Here is a 6,016-nt window from a genome sequence, read left to right as displayed (position 1 = left end):
TTTTGTCGGTTTCGAACTAGTATAGAATCGCTTTGCACCGGGAAGGGTTGAGAAATTTCCGAAAACAGCGAAGCAAAATGGCTACTCTCGCGAGTATAAGGAAATTTAAAATAGCCTCCGTCACCGATTCCGACGACAGATCGGCGAACGAGGTGTCTGACGTTCGAGGGTTAAGCAGGCAGAAAGTTCAGAACCGCGATAACGAGGACAGCAATGAATGTTATCTGGCTTAGAGAGATGCGTGTGTGCGCTTGGTTAACGAATGCAGAAGTGCATTGCAAGCGGAGCGCGGCGCGGCTGCAGGCTTCTAGGCTCTCGTACTCGCCGGCTGATAGGGTTGCGCAAACGTCATCGAAAAGTTCATGATACAAAGTCACGTTACGAAAACGGCGAATGACGCGAGCGCCTCGTTATACATCGACACCGGGTGCGAGAGGAACGCCGAGGGAGTGCATCGGTGAATGTTAATGCCAATTCGAACACCGCTGTAATAATAATATCAACGCCATAGCGTCTGCGCTCGCACTGATCGCGATTTCGTCCTAGAGCACATATATTTTTTACTCGATTTTCACAGGACTACGATCGTTTCTAAAAGATCAATTTTTGTTTTAAATAATCCGTGCGCACACTTCTGGAAATTTTTCCAGCAACCCCTTGCAGACAGGGCTGTTGACTCCATTTCTTTTTCCACTACAGTGATTTGAACTTTGTTTATAATTTCCTGGAAGAGAAATAAAAATTTATATCTATTATCTTTAAATCTTTGAATTTGTTTATGAAAGATTAAATGTGAATTTTTAAAAAATATTAAGGTAGTTTTTGGATCAACATGCTTGCATTTTCCTTAAGGGCTAAATGATGTTAAGATGTAATTTTATTCTGGTCTAGTAGAAATTAATGACCTTATAACTATTGCAATAGTTGGTAGGCTTTGTTTAAGATTTAGACACGAGTGTGAAATGTGTTTTTAGATTTTCATTCAGCACAAGTTATATAAATTAGAGAACTAGGACGAGCATCATTAACCCCGAGGAAGTCATGGCTGATTTCACAGATACACGAAAGTTTATAAACGTTTGGTCACAGGGGACCATTCCTATTTTGTTCAGTAATTACTAGCCTTGTCTGTTTCAATAGAGTAAAATATTTTTCATGCATATATATAGACTATTTAGAAAAATTACTACAGCAATGCAGATTTTGAATGACCTCTGTGTATCAGTGATATGCCCCTCCTCCTCCCCCGGGGTATAGTTACCATTCACTCTAAATTTTCTTAGAAAGTGGTACCAAATTTAGATTACCAGATTTAAATTTTCCTTTAAATTCCTTCAAGTTTCTTTAATTTTCAATTAAAGTCTTCAACATGTCTAACGAAAAACTAAATCTTCAATGTAGATTTAGATTAATTAAATGTGCATTGATTGGGTGGTTAATATTCTGAAACAGTTGAAGAGATGCTGAAGTATACAATGGATAGAGGAAGTGTGACTAATAGAGCAGACCTAATGGAAAATATGACCCGAGTGGAGTTCAAGCCGTAAATCGATAGAGTCAACGAAACGGGATAGTAAAATATTGTTATATATATCTTTCCTGTCGGTACCTAAACTTTTCCAGTGAGATCATCGCAAATAATTTCATGTATAAATGTAAAACAGTCTACTAAAGAAATAGTTTTTAATTAAATAAAATAGTCATCATTAGCGTCCGTAAAAGATATACTTGTTACGTGAAAAGCCACATTTACAACTATCCTAAAATTCAACGTTTCACCCTAAAATATAGAACACACTTGGAGAAACGTTATTACGGCTGGAAGCAGTTCCGAGTTCAGACCGGATTTGATCAAATTAAAATGTGTAATTCAATCTGCCGGAGAACTCAAAATTCCGAGCTAAACCGAATTTGGCTGCTGCTTCCGATAGTCAGCACCAGGTTGCGTTCAGCTGGGACTTTACTAATATCTACATGTAAAATGTAGAGCTGGGAAAGGAGCATATTCGAAAATAGCCTATCCCCTATAATTAAAATTATACTCTCAAAATAGTATTCTTACTTTCCCACGAAGATTTTTAGTAATTAAAAAAAAAAACAATAAAACAGGTTTTTGCCGAAAAAAATGGTAAAAGTATTCTACGAACAATATTTGTCACTATTTAAGTACCATTATAAATTCGCGAAATATTCTTGAAAATTATAAACCGTAAAATCACGTGATTTCACGTGGTTCTGAAAATTCATGTAAAATGTTTCACTAATTCGTTCATCACAGTGTATTAGAAGCGTACGTACACGTAACGAAAGTAAAAGGTGTACAGGAGCGTGTTCGGTTTTATAGGTCACTCGGATACTACATGAAATTTCTCGAAATTCGAGAAAATGCGAAGAAAACTTTTTACATGCAACCCCTAACCTACATACGGTTTTATTTCTCGCTTTTCGTGAAAGTGGTGTGTGCTCAGGCAACAAAAAAAAAAACAAAACAAGTTGAAAAACAAAGAGAAAAGTGAAGAAAAATATATTCCACGCCGATAAGAAATCCGTCCCGTTATTAGTTGCTAACTAAAATTTCGCGAAAGTTCAGCCGCGATTACCGAAACGCAACAGCGGCGGGTCCGTGCAACCGCATTATCAAGTGCAACATGTATTTCTGCTTGTTATCTGGTGCGCCCATATTTTACATGCAACGTATGAATAACGACGATGATAAAATAATGATGTCCAAAGTGGAGCAGGACTTGAAATTCAAATTTAAACTCTCCTTGCCTTTTATCGATTTTATTTATATTTCCTTTCAAAACGAAAAAACGTCGCGGTTACCTGCCGTGCAGCTGTTAATAGGTTCTCATAAATATATTTTAATTTACGATGTTCTTACACGTCGAACGAACGCGAAGCGCTTGCGGTATGTTTAAGTAACAATCTCAAAAAAATATTGACGCGCGTAAAATTGAAAATTTCGGTTACCTTACGTGCTCGATCTGCACTGTCAATTTTTATCAATTTCAAAGTGATTCAACGTTTCCATGGAAAAAACAGAGAGTTTCGCCGACGTTTTTAATAAAAGCCCGCTCGTAGCCACGGTTCGTTTTATTTTAATAGAACCGGGAGTAAGGAAAATCATTGATCAGCTCAGCTATATATAATTTAACATCGCGTCTGAATTGCTTCCGGCGAAATCGTAATATTTGTAATATCCATGAAACTGCATATAAATTCGCGAATCAAGCTTTAATTAGAAATTTCGTGCATTAACAGCACGTAGAAATTCTGTATAAATCATGTAACATACGTTCCTTACACAACTTTGCATAGTTTTACTTTCTTTGCAATTTTGCGAAACCGTCCGAGCCAAAACTACAATATTCAGTGATTTTTCAATATTCTGACAGCTGCTCTGTTAACCATAAACGAAATTTAATAGGACACAAAATAAGACTTTGAAACATTAAAGGTGGCGGGGGTAAATTAAAAGAAGTTTTTTCAGTATTTCTTACATTTGCAAAACACTACAAATTTTTTTCCTTTGTTTTACGTAGTTTCTTAAACATTTATAATAGTAATAGCTGTTAGGATTACTTTATAACAGAGTTGTGCAGAATTACAATTGAATTACTCCAAGCATTATAATCACAAAGTAATTGAATTACATTGTAATTCAATCATATTGTAATTCATAATGCAGATCTTCGTTCAATTAAATTACAATGTAATTCGTAATTGCAATGGAGTGCAATTATAAAATACTTTGCAATTCAACTACATCAATTACGAATTACGATTTAATTAAATTAAAATTAAAAATTAAAGAATAATAAAGTAATAGGTAATAAGAGGTTGAAAAATCTATGTGAAGGTTTCAAACAAAAGGAAATTATTATTCATAAATTTATAATATCTGAACAGAAAAAGCTTCTGCGTTACATATTTTTTAAATTTCAAACATAAGTACAAAAAGCAGAAAAAGGAAACATGTCTCTACTTTACCTAGAAAAAAAATAACGACAATCATCTAATGAGACTCATTAAACAAACAATAATATTATATGTAAGTAAAATAGAATACATTATCTAATAACAAAAAAACTGAAAAAAGGAACGTTTTTAGCTCTCCACTAACCAATAATAGGATCATTTTGACGTATTACGAACAAGGACGAGGAAATTCTTCAAAGTTCTAGGCTCTACATAATTTGGAGTCCTGTATTTAAATTATATTGTATTTCAATTACACGTCTGATTAAAATAATTAGTAATTTAATTAATTGAAAGGTTTGAATTATATAATTCAATTACGACGTAGTTGAATTATTATATAATTGAAATACAATGTAATTCAATTGAGCAATTAAATTACAACGTAACTGAATCAGCAGAACTCTGCTTTATAATAGCATTTCCACCCTTAGGAAAAAAATCACTGAATTTTCTCGGGAATGTTTATGCAATTTTAAGGAGCGATTTCGGGGAAGCGTTTAAGTGTCGATCAAAAGAACAAAGATCTGCTCAATGCTTTCTTTTGTGCGTTCGTTCCGGGCAAGAGAAAGTTGCACAAAATTCGCATTGTGGGTCAGAATGTAAAACGCGCCGGCGAAAGAAGTAGTAAGAACCAAAGAATAGAGAGACGGAAGCGACGAGTAAGGGGGTAGAGTAGGGGGAGAGGTATATCACAGGCACAAAAGTTTCTCGTTTTTGCTGGATGGGCGGAAAGAAAAACCGCGGGCCTCCCTTTGATCTCGGGCGGTGTGCCTAAATGACGATAATGCAACGGGCAGGATCCATTATCATTTCCGAGGGGCTGCGTTTTTCGTGGCCCGGCCCAGCCCGGCTCGACTCGGCTGAACAGAACCCGACTTTTGCCACGCCGCGCCGCGACGCTTTCTGCCAAGCGGCGCGGCGTCGGGCCGCTCGCTGGTTCTAAGCAGCGGCAAGCGATTCACCTCGCGTGGCCTAAATAAACAACCGAGAATACATCGACCCACGAGCTAGCCGAGCACTCGAGGAACTCGACGTCGACTTTGCACTGTTTATACGACGGCTAGATGCCCGACGCGGTTGGATCGGCCCCGTCACCGAGACCGGAAACGACAACGTCGACCCGCTGCCTAACCCAACGCCACACGATATGCTTTTTTTCCAACTACCGTCCCTCGATCCGCACTAAACCCCCATATATCGTGGGAGATTCACCAGGATACACACATTATCCTGCGTCAGTGTCTGGACACATGGTATCTAAACTAGTGTTCCTGATTTCTCAACATTTTTCATTTCTCGAGAAATGAGAAATAAGACTATATTTCTCGAGAATTCTAGAAATATTGGGAAACTTTTACCAAACTTTTATAAAGTCAAACATTACGTTTTTATTTTGAAATGACTTCTTAAGAAGGATAATGCGTCTAATGTAGAATCAGACAATCTACTTCTTTTTTTTTGTAACAAAATCTGTAGCCGTAGAAAAATTTCTTTCATTTTGTGTGGATGTTGGCTTTATCTTATACAGAACGTCCCAAAGTTGCTGAAGATTGGGTGTCTCTAAAAAAGGTGAATTCCTTTGTTAGAGTCCGGAATTTATTTTGTTCTGCCGCTAAACTCTTGACACTAAATTCTTGAAGGCTGTCTGCAATTTCTAATTCTAACTGTTTTTCCAGTGATAGTTCCTCATTCTGAGAATCTGAAAGTTTTTCACTATTTTCATAAGAATCATTGTTATATTTTCCAAAAAGTCTGCTTAGAATTTGTTTTGCCATTTTATACATATCTGCCTTGGATGTTAAATAAAAAAATGTATCTTCTGAATCTTTTTGCAGAGATTCCGGATTATGCAGATATTTTATAAGGGATACAACAATCTTGTCTCTTCTTTTAGATATTTCTTCTTTAATAACAACAAGAAACTCATTACTCAATTCAGTATTCAGTTTTTCTAAAGTTTTAAATAAGAATTTAAGAGAATTTAAGAATTTATATGTTATAAAATAAATGGGATTCATAAGAACTTTCCTAG

Source organism: Halictus rubicundus, chromosome 12 (assembly GCF_050948215.1).
Source record: "Halictus rubicundus isolate RS-2024b chromosome 12, iyHalRubi1_principal, whole genome shotgun sequence".
Lineage (NCBI taxonomy): Eukaryota > Metazoa > Arthropoda > Insecta > Hymenoptera > Halictidae > Halictus > Halictus rubicundus.
This window is presented reverse-complemented; position numbering follows the sequence as displayed.